Source organism: Stylophora pistillata, chromosome 7 (assembly GCF_964205215.1).
Source record: "Stylophora pistillata chromosome 7, jaStyPist1.2, whole genome shotgun sequence".
Lineage (NCBI taxonomy): Eukaryota > Metazoa > Cnidaria > Anthozoa > Scleractinia > Pocilloporidae > Stylophora > Stylophora pistillata.
This window is the reverse complement of record NC_142525.1, coordinates 16,632,316-16,658,560: the sequence shown is the minus strand read 5'-3', so window position 1 is coordinate 16,658,560 and position 26,245 is coordinate 16,632,316. Positions and strand designations below refer to the sequence as shown.

General features: G+C 40.1%; 1 long non-coding RNA gene and 6 pseudogenes across 1 annotated transcript; 4 read left to right on the top strand and 3 right to left on the bottom strand.

Moving 5' to 3' along the window:
* The first annotated feature begins 849 nt into the window (after positions 1–849).
* Positions 850–9,416, top strand: LOC148726874 (uncharacterized). Its single transcript, XR_015989683.1, has 4 exons — positions 850–983; positions 1,072–1,093; positions 8,981–9,011; positions 9,238–9,416. It is a non-coding gene; the product is annotated as an uncharacterized LOC148726874 (long non-coding RNA).
* Positions 4,463–5,621, top strand: LOC148726876 (uncharacterized; annotated as a pseudogene).
* Positions 6,146–6,791, top strand: LOC148726875 (uncharacterized; annotated as a pseudogene).
* A 2,014-nt stretch (positions 9,417–11,430) lies between the features above and the next one.
* Positions 11,431–13,264, top strand: LOC148726873 (uncharacterized; annotated as a pseudogene).
* A 3,114-nt stretch (positions 13,265–16,378) lies between these two features.
* LOC148726872 (uncharacterized) lies at positions 16,379–17,505 on the bottom strand (annotated as a pseudogene).
* Positions 17,506–17,933: 428 nt separating this feature from the next.
* LOC148726871 (uncharacterized) lies at positions 17,934–21,952 on the bottom strand (annotated as a pseudogene).
* A 168-nt stretch (positions 21,953–22,120) lies between these two features.
* Positions 22,121–26,245, bottom strand: part of LOC148726870 (uncharacterized) — a 6,993-nt pseudogene continuing 2,868 nt past the window's right edge.

Below are 26,245 nucleotides of genomic sequence, written 5' to 3'. Positions count from 1 at the left end.
AAGGTTCTCATTTTACAAAAACGTGCTCTACGACTAATGTATTTTGCGGATAGCAAAACTCATAGTGCCCCGCTATTTGTTAACTCCAGAATCTTACCAATATCTATGCTCTATTCTCATTTGGTTTCCTCTTTGATGCATGACATTGATAATCACCGTGCCCCGTCTAATATTTCTATGCTCTTTCTCCACTCCGAGCAGGTTCATCACCATTTCACAAGATTCTCAGCAACGGCTAATCTATACGTTAATGCGTCTAGAACTAACCAACTTTTATTTTCTTTTGCTAGAATAGGTGTAAGATTGTGGAATAGCATCCCAAAAGAACTTCGTATTAAAAACAGAACCCCGTTTAAGCGTGAACTTAAAAATCGCCTGTTAAAACTTTTGGAAAATGAGGAGATGAATGTTGATATACGCTGCTCAGAAATTTGTAAATATCTCTTGATAAAGTAACTCTTCGTTTAAGTCTTGTTCAATTGTATTTTATATCTTGATAACTTTGCAATTGATTATTTAATTATTCAACGGACTTAATTTTATTTTATTTTATTTAACAATTGTATTTTTATTTAATGATTATCTTTGTTTAATTGTATCGGTATGTGATCATTAGCAGAGACAGCACTTGTTTTAGAAGGGTGGCCCGCCTAGAATAGCTTGCTAATTGCGGGTCACCTAGGACTGTGATAATATTGTATTGCTAACAAATAAATAAATTGAATTGAATTGAATTGAAGTTATGAACAGGCTGAAGGCTACTTGATTTTGCTTTTACTCAATTTCGTATTTTGCAAGTCATGAAATAACTTGAAGCTTTCTGAGTGAATGAATATAAGTGAATCGGTCTACGAACTTTTATTTTACAGTGATGAAAATTTGTGAATGTTCTTGTAAACACATTTTACTTGGATCCATCATCGGAGTTCTTCTTCTATTCAATATCATTCTCGGTATCCATGTGGTGTGGATTCACAAAAAAGGTAAATAATAATTCTTGGTTTTCCTTGAGGTGCCATCTTACTTTGGTTTCGTAGTTTTTCCCTTACCTTTTGCTTCTTTCTTTGATAGAAACTGCAGTGGCAAAGCAAAGGTGAGTCTTATTGTCACTCGGATTGATTTCTTACGAGTTTCTATCCAATAAGACGAGGGATTGCTCTCTTTAGAAGTAAGCATTTGTTACTGTTCATAATGATAATTGAATTGCTGGAATTAAGGTTCTTGCTAATGCTGTGTGACTCGATGCTACTTCTATGCTCACCAAAAACAGAAAACGACCTGCACATCGAAAAAGTTTCACTACCGGTATACACAGCTCGTTAGACAATTCTAAGTAATTAATTGATTTGATAGCATGTGATGTCGGTAGAATCTTAAGAGGCTGTCCACCTAAGAACGGATAAGGCAAATTTCGGACCTTCACCGATTTCCCTGATTTTTACTGTGAACGTCGATACTTCTATCCCATGAACAAATAATGCGTTTATTTTGAATCAGTCTGGTTTTTTCACTTTTTACGAGATATTTTTCAAGGTGACCTCAAAGGCACCCAGTTTTCCTCCCACCCGACCTCCATAATTTAGCTACAAAAGTCAAACGCTGCTGAAGCTGTATTTTCAACTCTAACAAGCTCTCTATTTTATATGTCTAAGATCAACCCTCTGCCACTACGTTAACGGTCAAATGATTACACTGTATATATTTTTCACTGAGTTACAAATTTTTCAAAATACTTACCTCGGGCATTGAAATTTGTGATGCGTGAGGTACATGTGGTTGAAAGCTATTTTCTCTTATGTGGGACCTGATCTAGAGTCAAATCTATTACAGCCTATAAGCACTTACACCTAATAAGTAAATTATGGAATAAAACTTTTGAGCACTCTTCATGGCGCGCCGCACAGAGCTTTGCAAACTTCACAAATTTAGCCATTTTGATCGAAATCAAAGATAACGCGATCTGACCAACAGGTAAATTTGGGATCTGAGAACTTGTTACAAATCATAATATAAAACTGAAGAGCGGATTTTTATATTGAAAAATACATATCATGCGACTTTTTCGCCGTTAAGTTGAAAACATTGGTGTTCTGAAGAGGAAAGACCTGTGTTTATAGATAATAAATTATGCAAATTAGCGTTATTTAAAATCTTGTCCATAAAAATTTTTTCTACAATGTTCTTAAACACAAAGATTTGTCTCTTTTAACTGAAGAGCATATTACTCCACACCTCTAAGGCAAGTTATTTTTTTGAGTTTATGGCCATTTTCATCTCCCACGAAGCGCTGATTAAGTAAAACAGCTGTACGTATGATGCACGATCCTTCGCAGTAGATAGCGCTATTTATGCAATAGCGAAAATCAGACCCGAAAAAAATCAGGCCTGTACGGGACTCGAACCACTGACCTCTGCGATACTAGTGTAGCGCTCTACCAATTGAGCTAACAAGCCAACTGTGAGCAGGCCGTTAAGTTGATACGTAATAACCCCACGGGTTTACAGTATCGCAGAGGTCAGTGGTTCGAATCCCGTACAGGCCTGATTTTTTTTTTTTTTCAGGCCTGATTTTCGTTATTGCATAAATAGCGCTATCTACTGCGAAGGATCGTGTATCATACGTATTTTAATACCGCAGTTCAAAATATATGAACTTCATATATTCATTGTATCTAAAACAGCTGTGTCTGTTTTGCACGCTTATCGCCAACTAATTCAGCTATCATAAACCATAGAGAAGTGGACATCGAAGATCTTACCAGTAATATTTCCTTTACCTCTCTTCAGTAGCAAGAGATTTTTTTTTTCCGGCAAGACGCAACAGAGCTCGTTTTCTTAACAGCCTCTTTTATCCTATGCGGATTATTTTTCCCTTCTTCGAAACCTTTTACTTCGCTGTAATTCAATTAAAATCCGTTGGGATCTACACCAGTTGTCACGTAACAGTTACTGACTTAACTGCGCAAGCATTCATGCTGTAGTGTTTGTTTGTGGGAAAGATGTCTGGCGAACCCTTAAATTGTTCTCGTTACGAAATAGTACAGACTCCGTGTGGTTCTAGTAGGGAAGAAACGAAGCACGTTTTGCTCTCCGACTGCAACGCAAATATATCCGCCCATTTAGTTAGCTGCCACTTATCCAAATGCAGCGCTATTACGGAAGCCGAGCTAATCATGGCAAGAACGGGAATACGACATTTGTCGAGAAGTCAACTCGCGGGTATGACAATCTGCCCGAGGCACCGACACTCACTAGGAAGATTTTGGAGGGGTCCAAGATCCTGCCAATACCCGGCCCACACCGGGAAAACTATAAGTGTGTCGGGCAGCCACGTTGTAAACTACCAAATGGCCGACCAAGTTAAACTTATATTTGGCGTAATCGCTGCTGTTGGATCACGTAAGTACCATAAGCCTTAACTTGTGGTTCGCTAGTTCTATTTTCCAGCCCTGCACTCCTAAAAGTCTACCCTTACTATACACTACTCCTAAAAGTTTCTGTTATTGTTGCTCACATTTCAACTTTTCCGTAGCTCATACTAAACTGCCGAAAAAATTTCTTCCTTTTTCTAAATATTTTTGGTTTTCTTTGTTTTCTTTTTGTTTTTTGTTTTCTTTGGTTTTTTGTTTTTGTTTTTTTTTTCTACTGGCCTGCGTAGCTGGCAAGTTAGTGAGCGGCAATATTCTGGAGCGGTGGATCGGGTGTGTAAATTTCTTCCCATTCCCCTCGCGTCGACGCACCTTACCGCTCAAGAATACTCTTCCTTTAAACACATACACAAGGACGTCAGCTGGTCAGGCCTGTAATATTATACATTACGATCGCGAGTTATTAATCGTTTGCACTAATCTATAGCTGTCTGCACCACTTTCCGGAAGAAGCATGATGAACGATTGTTGAGTTCAAGATGGCGTGGTTATGCAGAAGGTTCACAAGACCAAGAGGGAGCAGTTTCTGAAAGGTTTGTTGGATCTATTTATTGTCCCTGAGATTCCGTACTTTTCTCACTGTGTATTTAGCTTGCGCATGCCACGTTACCCATGTACACTAGGCAAGGAACTCAGAAAAATAATGTGTTAGTAGTTGGGGAATAAACTTAATATGAAAATAACACTGCTGGATAAAAGATGAAACCCTTCTTTTTTTTCGCAAATTAACCCCTATATATGCCTTTCCGTTTTACTGAGTCTTTCAATGAAAAGAGGCATTATAGCAGATAAAGCATGTTCAGAAATGCTCGTATACCTTTCCCGTTGTTAGTGAGACTGTCTTATCTCTCAGACCAGCCAGATCGGATGCGAAAGCTGCTATACAGGCAGATTCAGCCGAAATGGAGACCACTCCATTCCGTCATCTTCTCACTCCAAAGCCTTGCTCTAGTCCCGGCTAGGGTCCAGGGAGTGCTCAAGCAGCCTCTCTTCAGAGCACCGACACAGAGATTCTCAGCACTTACAACGCAGCGATGGACAAAATTGCCAGCAATATTACTTGCACGCGACTACCACTAACTTCACAACTGGACTCATGGGATGAAAGCACTGCAGCACAACGACAATACTGCATCCACAAAGCGGCTGAGGACTACATGCTGGTGTGCGATGTGATAGCCCCAAACGACGGTAAGCGGCTTTTTCATGCCTTGGTATCTCCAGGTGAAGAAAAGAATGATAAAGTAGTAGCCGATGACGTGATGAAAGCTTTGATGACCGCTTACAGGAATGCTGAATCCAAAAGCACCAAAACGCAGATTCTAAACCTTTATGCCTATAAGTATTCGATTAGCACGTTAAAGAAGCTATACGATAAGCCATACGATAAGTTGTCAACTCGTCAGATACAAAGAGCGCGGTTTCATGCAAAAACAATAGGTCCTGGAAGAGTGCCTGAGAAGAAAAAAACATCATCGTGTGCGCACTGATATGAGTAAAGTGGACCATTTTATTAAGTTCATTAATCGTCCTTATTTTTACCAGGACGTGTCTTACGGAACTAGGTCGCTGCAGTTAGACACTGGTGACACCATTGAGATGCCGAACGTCGTGTGTAGAGTGACGCGCTCTACAATGATTAGCCAGTACATGCAATTCTGTCAGGAGGAGACGTTTGAACCTCTAGGTCGCTCCACTTTTTTCAAGACTCTTGAAGTCAGAGAAGCCTCACAGAGAAAGTCATTGCAAGGCCTCGACAACACTGCTGCCGATGGTTCAGCTGGCTTCCATAAAATTGAAATGATAGTCGACGACTTAGAGAAAGGGGGAATGAAAAGGCAAAGGGGCGCTGAAGTCAAAGAAAGGCTGAAGAAAGCAAAACGCTACTTGAAGACTGATTTTCGCGTTCATTGCAATCCAGAGGAGGCTGTATGTCCTGATCATTGCCGTAAGCTTAATCTTAGCGAGGAACAAGATCTCGACTTCCACGAAAATTGTTCCCACCAACACACAGAAAACTTTAAGGAGTATCAAAATCTACGAAATGTCCTTGATAAAGTCGAAGACAAAATTCGAGGACCGCCTTCGAGACCTTACAGCAGCGAGCAACGAGATGATCTCCTCTATGACTTCAAGCTGGAAAAAACCGACATTTTGCAGTGGAAGGCTCACATTGTTCGCTCCATAAACTAGGAAGCAGCAAAGCAAGATCAGATGAAGATGATAAGCACCAGTCAAGACTGTGCATTAGTCATAATGGACTGGGCAATGAAATTTATCCAGCTTAGATTTCGTGAGAAGCAGTCCGATTGGTTCGGCAAGAGAGGAATGAGTTGGCACATCTCGACAGTGATCACAAGTGATCTAAACCACAAAGGAAAACTAGAACTGCAGTCCTATGCCTATCGGTTTGACACATGTCAGCAGGATTGGTTCGCCGTGTGTTCCATCATAGAGAGTACACTAAAAGAAATTAAAACCAAGAAACCCTACATCACTCGAGTTTACCTAAGGTCCGATGAAGCTGGCTGTTATCATAATAATTCTCTCATTGCCGCAGCAAGAGACATCGGTCAGCGGGCAGGTATTGAAGTCTTTCGGTATGACTTTTCAGAGCCACAGTATGGCAAGGGTTGTGTGATCGTATCCTGTGCCCAATGAAAACATGCATCCGACGTTTCTGCAACGAAGGACACGACATTGTAACAGCGGGAGACATGAGAAAGGCGCTCTCTGAGAGACCAGTGAAAGGTACATCCGCGTTCGTATGTGAAGTTGACGAGTCTAAGAGAACCTTAGAAGTGAGCAGGATAGATGGTTTTAGCAAGTTACACAACATCCAGTTTGGGGAAAAAAGTATACGTGCGTGGAGGTCGTACGGAATAGGGCGTGGCAACGCCCTATTCCGTAAACGACCAGCTAGTTTCAAATGACCAAGGGGACAGCGCTCTCGTTGTAAGTAAGGAGTTCTTCCCTTTTCACAATGCGCGTGTGTATGAATACACAGTTCCTGGAACAGAAGGTTCAAATGAAGACGAGGATTTGGACGATTCAAAGATGGACATGTTTGAATGTTCGGAGCCTGGATGCGTGAAGAGTTTCCAAACGTTTTCAGAGCTCGAGTTACATTTGAACGTAGGGGACCATTGTGTGAAGGATGAAAGGCTGTCAGAAACGGTATATGATAAACTCCGTAGAGATTGGGCAGAGAGGTTTACTACATCAGTCAGCATCACTGACGAACCACAGTGCGAAACTAGTACCCACCAGGTTGTACGTGACGCAATGCCTCCATTAAACACTGTCAGTATGGGCTGGACCCTACTCAAGCCACGAGCAGGATCCCCTCGATTCAGTTGTTAAGTTAGGAATTATTTAACAGCAAAGTTTGATCAAGGCGAACAATCAGGGCTAAACGCTGACCCTCAGCAAGCTTGAAATGATATACGAAAGGCAAGAGACGAGCAGAATAACCTGAAAAATTCATGCTTGAACGTGTTTCGAACCCTTGACTTTTGCAACACCGCTGGTTCAGCGCTCCAACCATTAGGCTAACAAACCAACTGTGATGCCGTTCTACAAATGATGATGAACAACTTGCTAACAACTTAAAAGGAAAAATTTAGCAAATAGCTGGAAGAAATGGTCAAATCTGGCAAATTGGCCACAATAATAAACACGAGTGAAATGAACAACTTCTTCAACAACAAATTCCGTTGGCACGTCGTTGATAACTGAAAACAAAGGCTAGTGCTCTTGAACATTAAGTGAGTTTCTCAATCCAAAAGGGATACAACAGTAACGTTTCCACTTCTATAGAAACTATTGTTTGCATGGTCAAATATTGCTACGGAAACTATTTTGAACGCGTGTGTCGAAAAACAAGGAACGCATGCAGGTAATTTGCATAGGACTACATAGAACGATTTTTCTGAAAAATTTCCTCCATGCCATGTAAGACGGACAAAACAATTTTTTTTATCGATTTTGGTACTTTATCTTCAAGCAGTTTTAGGCCGTTAGGGCTTAGAAATCGGATTCATGTGCGTATCGTGTTACCTTTGGTTCCGATCAAAATGGCAAATATTTGTTAAATTGACAAAGCTCTCTGCGGCGCGCCATGAAGAGTGCCCAAAAGTTCTATTCCATAATTTGCTTATTAGGTGTAAGTGCTTATAGGCTGCAATAGATTTGAATCTAGATTAGGTCCAACATAAGAGAAAATAGCTTTCAACCACACGTACCTCACGCATCACAAATTTCAGTGCTCGAGGTAAGTATTTTGAAAAATTTGTAACTCAGTGAAAAATATATACAGTGTGATTATTTTACCGTAAACATAATGGCAAAAAGTTGATCTTAGACATATGAAATAGAAAGCTCGTTAGAATTGAAAATACGGCTACAGCAGCGATCGACTTTTGTAGCTAAATAATGGAGGTCCGGGGAGAAACTGGGTGCCTGTGAGGTGACCTTGATAAATATCTCGTAAAAAATGAAAAAACCAGACTGGTTCGAAATAAACGCAATATTTGTTCATGGGATAGAAGTCTCGACTTTTACAGTAAAAATCAGGGAAATCGGTGAAGGTCCGAAATTTGCCTTATCCATTCTTAGGCGGACAGCCTCTTAAATTTGTTGTTTTAATCGTGTATTTGTTACTTTAATTGCGACAGTTATTTAGTTTTCTTTTTCTTAGACTTGACGTGCAGACGGGGACATCAGCCACGCTGTATTTTAATTGTATATAAATAAATGCTTTTATTATTATTATTATTATTATTATTATTATTATTATTATTATTTATAATAATACATCCATTAAGAAATGTGAAACATACTCTACCACTATGTCCTGGATTAGAGCCAAAATCTCCTTTGCGCTCTTACGACGATGTACCCTCTTATGCTTAAGAGGTACAAGAAACAAGAAAACATTTGAGACATTCGTTACAGATTTTTTAATTGAAAATGCTATGGCAAATATAGGCTAGACATTTTTAAAATTTGTTTTTATAGCTTTTTAGAGTAAGAGTGTCATTTCCTTCTCACATATTTTTTAAATGTAATTTACTTTTATAAGGATAATTTCGATGCACGTTTCCTGAAATTCTTTTAATACGAACTAGTAGTTGCTTTTGCGATTTTTATATGTAGGTCGTTTTTGTTATCAAAGTTAGTTTGGGTCTAATACAAGTCTGATCCTGGGGAACCGAATTATTATGATTATTATTGTTACGATTATCATCGTTACTAACCGAAGCGTGTATCCAATAGCTTTTCTTAGATTTTTATCAGACATTTTAAGCCTTTTAACATCATTTTTGTCAATTTTTTAGTGATTATGGTAAATAAGGGATTTTTATTGATTATTATTATTATCATTTTTTTTATCAAAATGTAGTTTTAAGATGGAACAAATGAGTTAATAACATATGAAGGACTAGCCCAGATTTGCATTTGTGACAACATAATAGTTAGTACTTGAACTGAGGGACAAAACAGTTAGAAACACTAAAAAGACTTTACCCTTACATTTTCGTTCATTTTAGACCACATGAAGAGAGCAAAGAACTATATGATGTAAGAGAAGTTTTGTTTATTTATAAATTTCTATTTTCACGATTTTTATTGACCCTTTTAGGAGAAACAAGATGAATTAACATTAAAAAAAGGGACCCTTCTGGAAATATGACCGCGTCATGTTACTGGCAAACATTAAGATGTTCAGACTTAAGAATTTGAGACATCTTGAAGTTTAGATGTAGAAAATTAAAGAAAACTGTTTCTTTCTTTTTATTCATTTTAGAACAAAATACCGTTGAACGATGAGGAGGCCGACCGCTCATATTCAAGGAATTTCACCCAGCCTCGTGCAGAGTACATGGATCTCAAAGAAATAAGTAGAGAGCGCAATACTAAAGAACAAAGCACTCACTGAGTGGTTGATTACGAGCCTCTGCGTCCATCAACACGCTCCTGGGAAGTGCCAAGGGAAGATAACTGACGAACATGAGTGAGTCACTGCATTTAACGGAATTCTTGTGAATTTAAAACGCGTATAACAAAACTTAAAAATTAATTTGCACGGCTTCCGCTCTTCTTCAAATGGTTTCTACTAACTCCAAATTAAAGAAAACACTAAAACTAAAACATAAACAAAGCAAAATACAAAACGAATCGTGAAGCGCTCCACCGACACAATCATAATTAAGTTCTTCAATAAAAAAGGAAACTTGATCTTTTTCTGGAAATCGTTGTCTAACACGTGACCAGATTTTTTATTCGGGGCGCCATTTTGTCTTTGTTCGCAAATAACACATTCAAAAGTCACAGAATTTCCCGTTCCTTCGTGCATTTCGATTTTGGTAGTTTCTGCTCGAAATGAAAGTGCAAGTCAATTCTTAAGTTCTCTGACATGCTGCTCTAAACTTTTTTTTACGCAGAAGGTGCGATTTACTAACACAATTGTAAGATTATCCGAAGGGCGCACTGTTTAAGGGAATTATGTGTGAATGCTCAACTTAGCAGCTTTGTCCGTCGCAGGAACGCATTTAAAAAATTATCACGCACGTCGAGTGAAATACAAATCCCACAGTGATATCAACCGTGTGAAAGAGTACACACAATGCATGGATTGAATGTCAAACGAGTTTAAATACGCGCCTTTTTATAAACTACTGCACGCATTTGTTTTTCTTCTACACATCACTCGCAGCGCCCGTGAGATGAAGTGAGTCCTGTCTTCTGACTGGCTAACTGGCCAAATAATTTGGATATATCGACAAAGTTGAAATGCTAAATTAGCCACCGTAATGATTACAAAAGCTGACGTTTCGAGCGTTAGCCCTTCGTCGGAGCGAATAGAGGAATTGTGGGTTGTGTGTGCTTTTAAAGGCAGAAAATGGAGCTTCGATAAACATGGTTACCCTGTTTCCGTCGTTCAAGCGGGTTACCATCGCGCTCAACTTATTGATCGACATTCAGCACTACAAACGTCGCATAAGGAAGATTCCGACTGCATTCCACTCACTCTCAAGTTTCACCCTCACAACCACTCAGTTAAATCCATCATTCTTAAAAACTTTAAATTACTTCAAAACGATCCAGAGACAAGCACTATCTTTTCGCAGCCTCAGCTCATTTCATTCAAACGCGACAAAAACATAAGCAATTTTTTGGTCAGAAGTTCTTTTCAGACTAATGACCAACCAGGCACTTTTAAATGCGCTCGTGCACGATGCAAAACGTGTCCTTTCATTCACAACACTGATAAAATATCGGGACCTAAACGATCCATTAAGATCGCCGATCACTTCACGTGCACCTCCGCCAATGTAATCTATTGCATAACTTGCACTTATTGCAAAAAGATATACATCGGCGAAACAGGCAGAAGACTAGGTGACCGATTCAGAGAACACCTTCGAGACGTGGAAAGGAATGACAAGGACACATCGAAACCAGTCGCTAGACATTTTAATATACCTAATCATTCTAGGCAACACATGGCAATCTGTGGTCTTTCCTTGCACTTAGGTGGCACGGAAAGCCGTAAAAATCTTGAACAAAAGCTCATCTTTCAAACCGGTAGTCTAAATCCCACAGGGATCAACGAACGCTTTTCATTCCACTAATTTATTCATGTTTTTCTCGTAGCCATGCTCCCACCAATAACGTAACTCCATTTTCTGCCTTTAAAAGCACACACAACCCACAATTCCTCTATTCGCTCCGACGAAGGGCCAACGCTCGAAACGTCAGCTTTTGTAATCATTAGGATGGCTAATTTACCATTTCAACTTTGTTGATATATCCAAATTATTTCGTTACTCCCACCGACGCAGCCCCAAACAGTTTCTTTCAAAACTATCAGCCTTTATTCTGATTGGCTACCCGAGCAGGCAAGATGGGCCCATCTTACTCGCTCGGGATTGCCCGTATTGATCCCGCGCGGGAAAAAAATTAGAACTACGTTGATAATTCTTGGACAATTTCGGCGATGGAAACGCAAAATGCGGCGGAAGATAGTCAAAACAGAGACACAGAAACGATTCTCGTGGGTTTGTTGTGCTCCAAACACAATTAGCTTTCTTTCCCGGCTCTCTGGAACTCGTTACCAAACACACTCAGAACCGCTTCTACGACGAAGGCGTTTAAACCAGTTGTGAATCGAATTAAATTTGATCGTGATTGTTGTTCTTTTTGTAATTTAGCTTAAAATTTTAATATCTTATTTCTATACACAATTGTTTGGTCTATTTAATTTTTAGTTTTTATATCTTCCAAGATATTAGCATAGTTGTTTGCTATCTGTAATTCGAAATTACATAAAGGTTTTCACTTTTCACTTCACATGTAAACAAGTCATTCTTAATTCTTAATAAGGCAAAATATTTTAGCAACGTAATAGATCTCTTATTATCCAAGCTTGCTCAGTCAAGATGGTTGGATATTGGCCTCGTTCTTTTTTCGGATATTTATGGAACGAGACGAAGTCTCGGTCCATAAAATGCTAAAAAAGAACGAGGCCAATATCCAGTCATCTTGACCTCACGCTTGGTTCATAACGTATATTTACACGCACTTGATGCGCATGTGAGGTGCTGCCATACACGCGAGCGGCTCTGTAAATTCTTCCTCAGCTTCCTCTTTCAGATGAAATTTTACCGAGAACATCTCATACTAATGGATGGTAATGTTACAATTAAATCCTCTCATCTTTGCTAGTTTTGTTTGTAGTTAACGCTGCAGAATCAGACAAGAGAGATTTGATGACGGAACTTGACACAATGAAGCAGGTAAAACCACATCCCCACGTCATCAAACTTCTGGGATGTGTTACAGAATCTGGTAAGCTGACTCACTCACGATCCATTCATTCAGTTTGTGTTCGACATACAGCTTTTGAAAGTACAGGCAACGGAGCTCAGGAGGTTTTAGGAGAGTTACCACCTTATGGTCAGTTTTTGAAGTGTAACACATCAAAATTGATTTCCCGGTAGACTTACCGTTACGGCTCATCTTCCCATGAGATCAGTGATAAGCTAAATCGTGACTTGTTGGCCGTAGCTAATTGGTTGAATGCTCACTAGCTTACTCTGAACCTTGAAAAAACTAAATGTATGCTTTTAGGTAGTAATAGGAAACTGGAAAGCAAAATGGCTGTCTATCAATCTTCGACCACAATGTAAATAAAGTCAACAGCTTCAAATACCTTGGAATTTTTATATCATCTGATTTTACATGGACAAATCATGTCGAGTACATTGCTAGCGAAATTAATCAAAGGCTTGGTCTCCTTAAACACATTAAGCATTTATTACCTTTCAATGCGCGCCTTCTTTTCTATAATAGTCTTGTCATGCCTTTATTTGATTATGTAGACCTTGTTTGGGGAGACAAGGATAATGTAACCTTAATGACCAGTTTGCAAGTCTTGCAGAATAAGGCTGCTAAAAATAATTTTAAACAGACCTCTTTATTCATCTGCTACGCATGCGCTTGCCACTCTTAAGTGGGTTCCATTAGAAAAAAGGCGTTTTCAGAGAAGATGTATTTAGGTGTATAAGTGTTTAAATGGACTTGTTGGGCATGATATGAACTTTATAAGACAGCATGAACAACATGCTTTTAATACCAGAACTAAGCTAAATCTCAGACTTCCAAGTGTCAAGAGGAACTGGGGTAGACAACGGGCAGCATTTCATGCCATAAAGGATTTTAACTCTCTTAGCCAAGCAAGCAGGCAATCCGTTAATCTTAATATGTTTAAACGTACTCTTTTAAACTTGTCACTTATGGAGTTTCCTACCATGTTATTTCTAAATCTGTGATCCATATGAATTTTAACTTAATAAGTTGTTTTTGTTTTTATATAATTTATATATTTTTAGTTTTAAAGTGCGAAAGTATTTTTTTGTTTTGTTTTTTGTTGGAGATCCTTTTTGAAAAGCATAATTTTTATGAATAAGTCATCCCAATAAGGATTATTATTAAGACTTGACGGTGGATTTCATTGTGCATTCATTTGTCGTGAATATTATCGAAAGCAGTACACGCACACCTAAGTAGCTGTTCTTTACTTAGCTGTCGAGAGAAGCAACTGAGCTCTAGAAGACTTCAATTTAATTCAATCGTACTGATTTCTGAATTGTCATTTGAAATATGTAAAATAACTATGTTAAGCACATCGAATAGTGCGTAGCTCACACCAATGAAATTACCGAATTAGGGTAAGCATATTGTACCAATCAGATCGCTGCATCAGGCTATGTGTCTCGCATCACGTGTCCTTTCCTTTTCAACAACTTGCATTTGATCATGTATTCCGCACGCATTTGGCAACAGGCAAAAAAAGAGCGTTGTTATACCCACCGAAAATAACCTTTTATATATGATAATTTCCTCTTCGTTCAATATATTTTCACTCGATCGAGGAAGAGAGACCGCAAAATATATTTGTTATGAGGCTACTGGAGATAAAATAGATTCTTAGTTGGGTACAATAGCTTATCTAAGAAATGTACTTCCGCTGTAATTAGAATCTCTATCATTTCTGCTGTAATTTCACAGAACCGCTGCTGGTGTTAATAGAATATGTTCCTTTTGGAGACCTGCTGGGTTACTTGAGAAAGAGCCGTGGATTAAATGACACTTACTACAAAGACCCGGATGTAAAACCACAAACAAACTTGAGGTCACAGCAGCTGATGAAGTTCGCTTGGCAAATCGCTGATGGAATGAGTTACTTCTCATCGAGATCTGTAAGTTTAAGAATTTTTGGAACTTTTTGTTAGATGAAATCAGATAACAGTTTTGCTTATTTAAACATTTACATAACATGTAACTGATGAATTTCTTAGCTGACGAGTAGTTAAGTGTTTATTCTTCAGAGATATGCCTCTGGGTCCTTATATCTCCTGAGGGGCCAATGAAAAATGTCGTTTATATTTCTAAGTTGGGGCAAATGATCAGAATTGGTTCCTTTGTTTGTTTGTCACAGTAGGAATTTCGGAATTCATTGATTTTTTGTAGCTACTTATATGAGAGGTGAAGCTACACACTTGGTCGAAATGAGTGAGTGAGTGATAACACAACAAATCTATGAAATTCAAATATCTGAACTGCGGTTATAGAAACGTATTTGTGCACGATCCTCGCAGTAAAGAGCACTATTTAAGCAATAGTGAAAATCAGACCTGAAAAAACTCAGGCCTGTACGAGATTCAAACCACAGACCTCTGCGATACTAGTGCAGCGCTCTACAAATTGAGCTAACAAGCCAACTGGGAGCAGGTCATCAAATTAGTGCCACATAAACCGTAAGATGATAAATTAAACACAACGAATATATGAAATTTATATAAAATAATATAAAAATAATAACTGCTAATGTGGGATAAATTGACCACAGTAGTGACGCTTTTATTTCACCCCACATCAAGAACATTGATATAATAAACATCACGAAATCTCTTGAGCAAATGCGGGGTTAAATATCGGCCACCGCCACAAGAATGTGGCAACCCCCCAAGACAACCGCAGAGCTTGGAGATCAACGGTAACAAACCTAATAGAACAAACCTAATAGAAACCGTAACGATGCGAGCCCATGACTGACCAACGTTACGTTTCACATGAAAACGATAAAGTTGTGTAAATGAGATAAGCGGAAGCGGGCACAGCCCGAGTAACATACTAACGATGAAAGCAGTCTGGAAAGCGTATCATTATCCAGATTGAGGAAAAAGTACAGACAACGTAACCGAATAAAATGTCTATAGTCGTTAAGCAGTCGAGAATGAACCGACAGCCCGATGCCTGACTCGATTCATCCAGGACGCAGTCTAGTATTAAATGTCAGATTGTCGAGCATGAAAGGACAAATTATTCTGAAAAGAAGAGGCGAAGGAAAACTAGCATACTAGGCATCGACAGCAGTACAATTGATAAACTACGCCAAGACGAATGCACCACAGGCAAGAACAGGAAGAGCGTAGCAGCCCATGTCTGAACTACATGATGATTCATTCATCCGCAAATACGAAATTAGTTGGTATGTAAAGTGCCCGACCTGATGTAGAGCTTGAACGCGTCGGACCACCAGCGACCAAGAGCCCGGATTTGAGCGTCGGAGAGACCATTCTCAGCGGCAAGACAAGCGGCCCCTATGCGGAAACTATGACTTTTATATCAAGAAGGGTCGATTCCACAAAAGGTTAAACAACGACGTAACTCAGAATTGAAATGGATGATAGTAACAGGGCTCCCATCAGGAGAGCAAAAAAGTGGCCCGGGCTGATTGCCTCGTAACCGACAATACTCGAGGAGCGATTTGACCGGACAGAATGGAAGGGAATCTTCGCTTGCAATAATGATATCGTAGGGCCGGTTGTCTGTGTTATGTCTAAAGCGAGTGAGTGTGATCTTGACCCTGCAGATGTCAGCTGAACTCGCAAGAAAGCTGATGTTGCAGTACTGGACAACGCTACTAGAACAATCACGGCTTTTGGTCGCTAGCTCTGCGACGAGGAGAAACCCGTAAAAGGCTAATAAAAACATGGTGGAAAACGTAGTGCGCTGAGAGGCCGAAGAGCTGGTATGGTGCAAGGAGCGAACCCGTTGATGGAGAACAGACCGTGTAGTGGGCAGCCGAATATCTTTCGACTTCGAGCGACTAATAGCCCTTAAAAGTTTTTGAATGACGAATGTTTTGGTAGGATCGTGTACACCGGCTACTTTGTGTACATAACTAATAGCGGAGAGATAAGACGTTATGGTTGCGGGTGGCATGTTTCCTGCGTTTTTTGTAGGAAATGAAGCGCAAATCAAGGGGAGTGAGGGGGAAGCTGAATTGAAATAGTGGCTGTAAAAATCGTTAAAGACTGCTCACGCCCTCTGATACATTTTCCGGGTAGCGGACGATAGTGATGACTCAAGCAGGGCCATCAAATTAGTGACCAACTCTCCGGCAGAAGGCTCTCGGGAACTTTCGTGGGAAATTCTTCCACTCCCAGACACAGTTCCTTGAACTTGGCGACCTGAAACCGGGAAATGTGATCGGCGGGAGTATTGTGAACACCTTGAATATGTCTAGCTCGAAACATTATGTTGTGTCGCAAAGAGGTTAACACTGGGTCACGGACCAATATCATCACCAAATTGTGTTTACAAGTATGATGATTAATGATGTCAACCAAAGCAGCGTTATCGGTGTTAAAAATGTGACATCTGTTGGCCATCAAAGGCCCCCAGATGCGCAGAGCGATAACAATGAGGGGAATAATTCTAAAATAAAATGCCGCAATGTTTCCGGCCACGCGCCAAAAAACCAATTCTTACCAAAGATAGCGCCATAGCCCCTCGTGCCGGCGACGTCTGTAAATAACTCTAAGGGATTCGAAACCTCCCATAACTCAGTATAGAAAAAGGTCCTACCATTAAAGTGGTGTAAGAAAGAAAGCCAAACCTGAATGTCAAATTTCGTTTCCTTAGTCAAGCGAATACGGTGATACGGGCGCTGGATTCATCTGGTGAGATCGATCATTCGGCGAAGGAAGGCGCGGCCGGGGACGACAACGAGCCTGTAAAATTCAAAAACCCTAGTAAGGACTGAAGTTCTCGAAGCGTTACTTTACGCCTCATATAAAAGTGGTGCAATAGCAGCTGACATTTTTGAAGCTTATCAGCCGGTAACCTAGCTTCCTGTCGCACCGAATCTGGAGTGATACCAGCGAACTGTATTGTGTTAAATGGCCCGATTGTTTTCTCCTGTGCTATTGGAACCCCGAGATAACTACACATGCGAAGAAAATTGTCAAGATCGGATTGACATTTGTCCCTTGTAGGGGCAATAAATAGAAAATCATCCAAAATGTGAACAACACCGGAAGCATTAAACAAATGTTTTCATAGCCACTCAAGAGTTGAACTGAAAGCTTCGAAAATCGCACAGCTGGAACTACATCCCATTGGCAAAGCGCGATCATAGTAATACTGATTAGCCCATTTCATGCCCAATAGAGGATGATTTTGGGATGAACCGGGATTATGCGAAATGCAGATTTAATATCGGTCTTAGCCATAAAACAGCCAGCTCCTAACTGTTTAATGACAGATATAGCATCGTTACTAGACCCATAGCGAACTGAAGAGAATTCTTCGGGAATGTGATCGTTAACAGATGAACCCTTAGGATACGACAAATGATGAATTAAACGAAATTCAGAGGGATCCTTTTTGGGAAAGATGCCCAACGGAGAACAGCGAAAATTCGAAAAAGGAGGTGAAGGAAACGAGCCGGCTATTCTGCCTGCTGCGAGCTCCTTGTCTCATTTAGCGGTAACAATGTGGGGTTGTTCTCGCGCGCTCTTCAAATTGGGGGATTCGAAAGGCCGCCTTTCCCCCATAAACTTAATTTGAAAACCAAAAGAAAAGCCATCAACCAAAAATTGCTTCATAGCCGGAGCATACCCGTGCAAAGAAATTCAAGCCTGTTCACCCTTATAGGGGTGACCGGACTGCTGAGTGGGGGAATGGCTTGTTTGGCTCTGGGATGGGCAGGGGGGCGCGTTGCGAACTAGAGGATGAAAATTGACTGGAGGGATGGGGTGAGCCACATTTGAGACAAACGTGGTCGAAGCGGCACTTACCTCAAAATCTCCCGGCGTGAAATGCCCAACACGTTCCCTTCGGAAACGACTGGCGGTTCCGAGAGCGCGTGGAGACCTTATCAGAAGAGACTTGGGGTCGAGCACGAAAATTTGTCACTGCCCTTAGCCATAGTTCCCAATGAATAGTATCCAAGGGGTATTGGTCGGGAGCTGACTGTCTTACGTAACGAAACTGTTCGTCATAAAACGACCAGTCGCCAGGTTTAGACGCAATGTCCCTCACGACCTGACAGTATTTCATCAGCTTAGGAGCCTCCAGATATTTCTCCACATAAATGGCGACAAAAGTATTAAAAGCTGATAACCACTGATTGAGACTCTGAATCCTCTTAGGTGGCTGGCTAGGTTCTAGTGTCAACTGGGGCTGATTAGACGATGCACTTGGGGGGAGGGGGGGGTTAAGGACAGGGAATAACGATTGATCTTAGGGGACAACGAAAGTAACCGGTTAAAATCAACATATTCATTACCCCAAATTTTTGCTTTGAATTTTGGGTTGACTCTAGAGCCGAGAGCTATGGCTCTGCTTGAGAATGGCTGCCGAGGAGAACTCTGAGGCTGTGTACCTTGAGTGATAGCTGAGATTTCCCCTTGAATGGCCCCGCTGGAGGAACGCTCCCCATCATTTTCAACGGGAAGAATTGAAGGTGCTCTGGGGTCTTGAACCAGGCTGTGGGTCCCTCCGGTTCCCAACGCTTGTTGTATCGCCTGTAAAATGGTCGTCGTGAGCCACGTCTGAAGAAACGTCAGAAAGGTCAGAACCTCGTGTGCGTTTCTTCTTTGCGTGTTGGACTAATCGGAATGTGCACGCCTCTTCCTTTGCGTGTTGGAGTGATCGGAATGTGCACGCTTCTTCCTTTGCGTGTTGGACTGATCGGAATGTGCGCGCCTCCTGGGTGGCATGGCTTATCAATAAAATTTCTTTGATTAGAAACTAGATTACGTAAAATAAAGATTAACATTGAATCGCAATGGTGCAGCACTGGAAATAATGCACTCCGTAGCGACGGAAATGAACTTAAAAATCACTTTGAAATAGCGCCAGACGTACTATCATGCCTAAGGTAAAGGCGGAATACCGAGTGCAAAGGACACACCCAGAAACTGAGCGGTCGGAAAGGATTGTACACTCTTACGGTAACAGCCATTACCTAACTTTGAGCCGGAGCCAGTAAGAGAATTATACGTGTGCAGCCAGAAGGTGTACATACGTTTCATACTAGTAACGACAGCATAATAAGTCGCGTAATCAAACAGCTTTATAGCTGAGTCATACGTAGCCGCGCGCAATAAGGACACTGGCTTACGGTAAAGATATAAGGCTGACACAAACAATAGGTGAATGTAATAGTAAAGCATCAAAAGCTCGGCATATGGCACAAATTAGAGCTGGAAAAACATGTAAAAAAGAATGCAATGTTGACAAACTCCTACCGAAGATGGAGAAATTGGCGAAAGGCGCATTGATCGCAGAACTGCCCCTCTGAGACAGCTTATGCTGACCCCTGGAGTCCAAATGAACGCCAGCGGGTGTATAAAAATTGGCCTTTGCCTTCCAAAGCGCTCTATGGCCCCAGAATATGGCACATTGTATAGGGTCTAACACGAGCCTAAGGTATCGCGTTAACATGCCGACCTTTGTGTTAAAAGCCTCAGCTGAGTTTCGGCGAACAGTCTGGCACACGCACACCAACTTCACCCCGTATGACTCGTGTAAGAAATGGAAAAATTAGTCGAGAGCTGAACCTACATTCAAAGGCGAAAGAGTAACGAGGTCATTACTGCCTAGTTGGAGAATAACGATACTAGGGCGAAAGGAATGGAGGAAATGTTTGTCGAATTTTAACGTCTTTTCGACTGTTCTACCCCCAACGCCATGCCGAAGTATTAGCACAAGCGACGAGATCTGAAAATTTGATTTTGATCTGAAAGATCAAAATCGTCGGGATGATTCGTAATGAACTGCTTTAAACGTTTAATATAGGAATGCTCAAGAATTACGGCGTTCCATTTCCGCCAAATTCAATGTTCTATTTTACATCGTACTTTCCACGATATTTTTTACATTTTGCGTTTGTCATTTGAGTTTGCACTGGCGATTCAACTTTTTTGCATTCAACATTCAACGTTTGTTTATGCAACATTTAAGTTATCGCTTTCGACATTAAACTTTTTAGAGGCAACAGTGTAGTTTTCGAATTCGACCCTCAAGTTCAGTGGAATCCACATTCATGTTTTCGCATCGAACATTTAGCATTTGTCCGTTAAGTTTTGGCCTCCGACCTCCGACTTTGGGTATTGTACTTACAAGTTTTCGCGTTCGATATTCAACTTTTCGAATCGGACTTTTACCCGCTGGTCAGTGACTGAAGGAGATCGTGGGCGCAATCGCCCTAAGCCACTCCTGCTCAAAAGGTGGACGATAAGCAGAGAGGCATTTTGTCTGCGCATGCGCAAGCGGAATTGGTTTGTCGCGTTCGGCGCCATTTGTAGAGTTTTCGACGCGTTTCTGCGTCGAAAACGCAGAAACGCGTTTCTAGTCTTAAGATGTTGATGTTTTATTTTTGTGAATCACAAAATTGTCTGTGGAGACGATCGTGAGATATTTGATCCGAGGAAAGATAGAAATTTAGAGTTTGATCTTATTTTACTTCAACTTCGAAGTAAAATTGCGTTAAGTTTGAGGTGGCCCCCAAGCATCAAATCACTTTAAATAACATCGTCATTTCCTTCTCTTTACTGTCATATAGGACACAAGGCTTTAAAAAATGTTCCAGCTTCAGGATTAAGTTGCTCTAACTACAACCCTCGGCGAATTATTTTTCGGGAGGTTTTGGTGGATTTTCCAAGTCATGACCCAAAATCGTCTTTGGCCTTTTTGCTCTCCAAGTCTGTTGAATATGGTGGGTAGGCATGTGTCTTAACAACGGTTATGGTCTTACCTCAATCAACTACGGTTTTGGCTTATTTTTTTACTGTGTTTTGGAGGTAATTTTTATTATTGCCTGTTCGAGCTTCATGTGTTAAGTAGAGGAAAAACTTCGGTAAAACTTATCTATCAATTGGCCCCCAAATCCCTTTCTATTTTCAGTTCATTGTTTATTTAATCAGCTTTCGGTCTGACTAGTCCATTTACATCAAAAAAATGCGTGGGCTTTGTCTCATGAGTTCAAACTGGCACCGTTTTCTTCATGTTCATGTGTCATTCGAAACGAATGGCGTCAGCTTTTTCTTTCTTGTTTATTTCCGTAGAATGCTTCTGCATTGCGTAATTAGTTTTAAGTCAAACTTTTTAGACGAAACTTGCACAATAATTTAATCAAACTTGCTCTGATTCGCCAAATATGATACAGCAAAGGGACAAGTACTTAATTATCATAATCCTGCTCTTTCTGCTCTTATTGTCTAATTAAACGTTTACAACATTTACTTTAGCCTTAAAATTGCCAAGTTCGAACCATGTAATCCATTCTTCCAGTCTCGCATAGCCATCCTTTCTAGATATTTCACAAAATTGCTGACATGCCCAGATGAACTGGTTGCAATTATGCCACCCTGGAGACCATGTGTATGGCTTTCAAAAAGACAAATACTTGTTTGATTAAAACATAGTACCATTGACTTGTCTGGTGGCACAATCAATACTGCTACAAATGATGGATGCACGTGATGGTGTTGTGTAAGGTGGTCTTCAAGGTCTCTCACAGTAAAGAAACCTAGGTCTGAAACAATTTCAAGTTTCTTTACATTTTTATCATTTTGTCCATGCTGAAGGACTTCTCTGACTTCCAAATTTGGTTGTTGAACTGGTAGGGTGAAAGAGTCATATAACTGATTCCCTTTTATCATGAGATTAGTATACATAGGTATTTTGATGCTGAGATCTTGTAACTCCTTGGGAATTTGAAGGGTTCCTTCCAGAAAATGAAGTGCAGCAAGCACTGAAATTACGGTGCAGGTATTACTGCCACTAGGTCTTCCACCTATGGAGGACTGGCAAATATATGAGGGCAGAAGTCACTCAGTAACATCAAGATGTTTTGCAACAGTGACATTTATGCGAAGAGTAGTCTGAGAATCTGGTCTTGGTAATGGAGCTGATTGGTTGTCGCAAGTACTCTGAATGCTCTCGTTCAGGTTTGCTGTGTGCCATGAACAAGGACAACTTGAGCAGCTGACATTATCACTGACTGTACATATACCATTTTCACAGAAATGACATTTAACCTGTTCATTGTTCTTCCTCTTGTGTCCACGAACAGGATGGTGACATTGTCTACAGTGAGGAGGTGCCTTGTTGGGTGAAGGTGTGGGTTGGTGATAAGTTTGACTCTGGTTAAGGTTGGAAGAGGTGAGTGTTTGGGTTGCTGGATTAAGGTTGGAAATTTCATTGTTCAGCTGTCTGACAACCCTATCAAACTCCTCCCTCTCAATTTCTCTTACCCCAGAGATTTCATCTAAAGAATCTGTTGGCATTGCTGATGTTTCATTACTGTGATCATGTTGGAATTCAGTTTCATGCATGTTAGATCCGGGGTTTAGAATGGCTTTTTTTGCTGTCTCACCAAGCTCTTTTACTTTTTTTTCCAGAAATCCCTTACAGAGTGGGCATGAAGTTGATCCTTCAAGGCAAACATCATGGAATGAGTGATGACAACCATGCAAGAGGGTCCAATTCTCATCTAGGCTGGAAATATTACACTGAGGTAAATCACATTGTTTTGTTTGATTTGGCTTGATATAACAGTGATACCCTGGAGGTAAAACAGCAGTTGTCATATTTCTGTTGGGAGACATTGTTGGCAGTGTGACATGAGTTGGGATACTTGTGTTGCATCTGTTGTTTGAGAAGAAGAGACTCTGTCCTGGACTCTGAGAGACTTTTTTAAACATGGAGGACAGTACTTGAGCACATCTTACTTTTAATAAGCGCAGTTGGTTGTGTGAGAAAGAAAACTGCTTAGGTGTGGAGAAAAATGACATTTAGTGGGACTGTTTATCTTTTGACTGGAAAATGGACTTTGCCTTTTTTCTGAGTTCATCTGCAGTATCAGAACCTTTTGTCTGAGAACGAAGTATACTATGAGTGTTTTCTACAGGATATTCATCAAAAATAGCAATGTAATTCTTGAGTAGTTGATATAGTTGTGGAGCATGTTTTCCCCAGTGAGAACACATGTTGATCCAAACAAGTGGTGCTTTGTTATAGTGCCGGCGTTGGAGGCAGGTAAACATTATCCAAATTCTGATCATTGCTCTTAAGTACTCAGAGAAATTGTGAAGTTTGAAAGAAATGCTATACATTGACAACACCAAAGGTATATAGCTGTCTAGTAAATTGAATAGGGTCCCATACTCTACTTCTTTGAACCTGGAGAACTTTGCCACGTATAAGTGTCCAACCACCATAAACAATCTCGAGAATAAGGCTAACTCTCCAGGGTTTGGGATTATCTGCCAATTTGCTTCTTGGGAAATTTTTTTCATATATGTTTTTGAAAAATGGATGATAGGAACTAACAATATGTTCTCTGCTATTTAACGAAATGTGAAGAGGCCCAATAGTGGGTACTATAGACAGAATGGATGGCTGTGATGTTTCTTGTGGCAAGCTGTTGTTCAAGAGATTATCAGTAGTACCAGATGTCATTGGAAAAGAATATGAGGAATGATCAGATGGAATGAATTCCTGTTGTGGAGGAATATCTGAAAATCCAGGATGAGAGCTGACAAACTTCTTAAGTGATTCGTATATGATTTGTCTACAGTAAAATTGGCTTGGCCAATCCCCTGGCTGAAAAACAGTAAATTTCTTTAAATAAGCAGCCAAGCCAGTGCTCATTGCCACATCATAGGCAGTATCAAAGTCTCCCTTTGACTTCAGTCTAAATTCTACAAAATCTAAGAGGTGCAACTCATCCATTTTACACATCATTCTCACATTTTCACTGTCACAGTATTGATGAATGTTTAATCTATGTCTCTCAAGTTCAGGATTAAAAAATGCTTTTGTCAGCCAGTCAGGCATCACAGAAGCATAACTGTTACTGATGTCATGCATAGATGATGCAGCAGTAATTAGTTGTACGCAGGATTCAATGTCTATACCATTTTGGTCATGTGTACAAAGGGCATGTGTTGCTGGTACAGCTTGAATATCTTTAAAAGCTTTAACAACTAGAGTACACATTGTCTTTGCCTCTGACAATTTTTCCTTCTGTGTGGATGGCTGTGTAATCATCAATTATTAGGACTATTTGCCATTTGCGATCTGTGGCTGTGGCTATGAAATCTTCAAAAGCTTTGAGATGGGACTCTGACATTTTGTGCATAACATTGCCAAAAGTTCTCCTGGAACATGTATGCCCCATGCTATGTTCTGTTTCAATGCCATCTTGATTTATCTGATTGCTCCTTAGATAAAGAGCATGGTCCATTTGAAGAGGATTGCATGTTTGGCTGAGACAGTAGCACAAATCATAAATGAATAAAACAACCCTTTTTTTGTTTAGGCTTATGCGGTCTGTGGAATGCCGAAAGCTAGTGATGGCACCCACAATAGTATCGAATAACTTTGTAGCACCTGCTGATATGCAAAACTCTCTGAAACTGTCTGGATCATACAGTGGTTCCTCCTTGTTAACTACTATGTCACCATAGATCTTTTTCTTGACCAATTCTATTTCCTTTGTCATGTTGCATCCTACATTAGGTGGAAAATAAAATTTGCAGAAAAGTGAAAACTCAGTTTCATATAGTTCGAAGTCATGTTACTCGCACGTTTATGTTAAAGCCATATGGTAGTTCATCCTTTCAGACAATCTATTCAGAAGCTGGTGAATGTCTTTGAACTTATCCCTTCTTAAATGGTGCGATTGTTATCTGTTGGGGTTCAGGGGTAGTTTGTTCAAAATGAAGTGTTCAGGTTTTTAAGGAAATTTGGCAGAGAAACATCTTTTTTTTTTCAAAGTATGTTTTCAACTGTTATTGCTTATTCTAGCTTCCAAATCTGATGGTATTTCTGAGAAAAATGATTAAAAATAAGTTACTTACTTTCTGAGAAAAACCTTAATTTTTCCTCCATTTCTATTAAACTCTCCCTGGATACAACTACCATCTCTCTAGTACTACGGCTATCGACACCGCTATCTGTCTTTTCTCTACTCAACATTGATCTTTTGTGTTTGCGCATTCGCCACCTCTGGTTGCAATTCATGTCCACAAACTTTTGAATAAAAACAAACGTTTGTTAAATTGTAATTTTTGCTTATTAAGTGGGTTCTTCAAATGTTCAGTGATAGCATGAGATAGCACTAACATGCCGAAATTAATGTCCAGTTCGCCGGTGTTCTTCCACAGCCCTTCTACATCCTTCACAAATAACTTTCTCCGCATCGATCGATCTTCCTACTATCCCAAAACAACAACTAAAATCCCTTAAATAATTTTTCGCCCTCTGAAAATTATGTGTTTGGGACTTTCTCCCGCATATTATACAACCATTTTTCGATTTTTTCGCGCTTCTCGAGAAGTAACATTGAGAAAAAAATCACAAGAATGACAACAAACACAGATACACGTGCCATTGTAATTCATTCCCCACTACCACCGCATCTCTTCGTACAATTGGCGGGAAAGAAATGTGTTCGCGCAGCGCGGGCGCATAATAATAATAATAATAATAATAATAATAATAATAATAACGAATTTTTATACAGGATTGAAAACCCATCAGTGTGTAACACTGTTGTCCTTGGGGTCCTGTACCAGCGGTTAATCGCAACAACCAAAAATTTTATGGAACATGCGCAGACAAAATGCTTCTTTGCTTGGACGATAGGGACGAGAGAATTCCCAGTTGAGTGGACTCGGGAGACCTTTAAAAAAATAATAATAATAAAATTGACGATTTTATATTGCGCTGTTTCCATGACGGGATGATCAACTGCGCATTACAACAATGCATGGAATAAATACTAATTACATCATTACAACAATGCTTTGTAATAGTTGCCAGTTAGATCATGTATAGTATAAAATATTAAAAGCTAAGCTAACTAAGAATAAAAAGCCTTACTAAAAAAATGTGTCTTTAGGAGTTTTTTAAAAGTGTCAACAGATTTAGCCATTCTAATTTCCGAA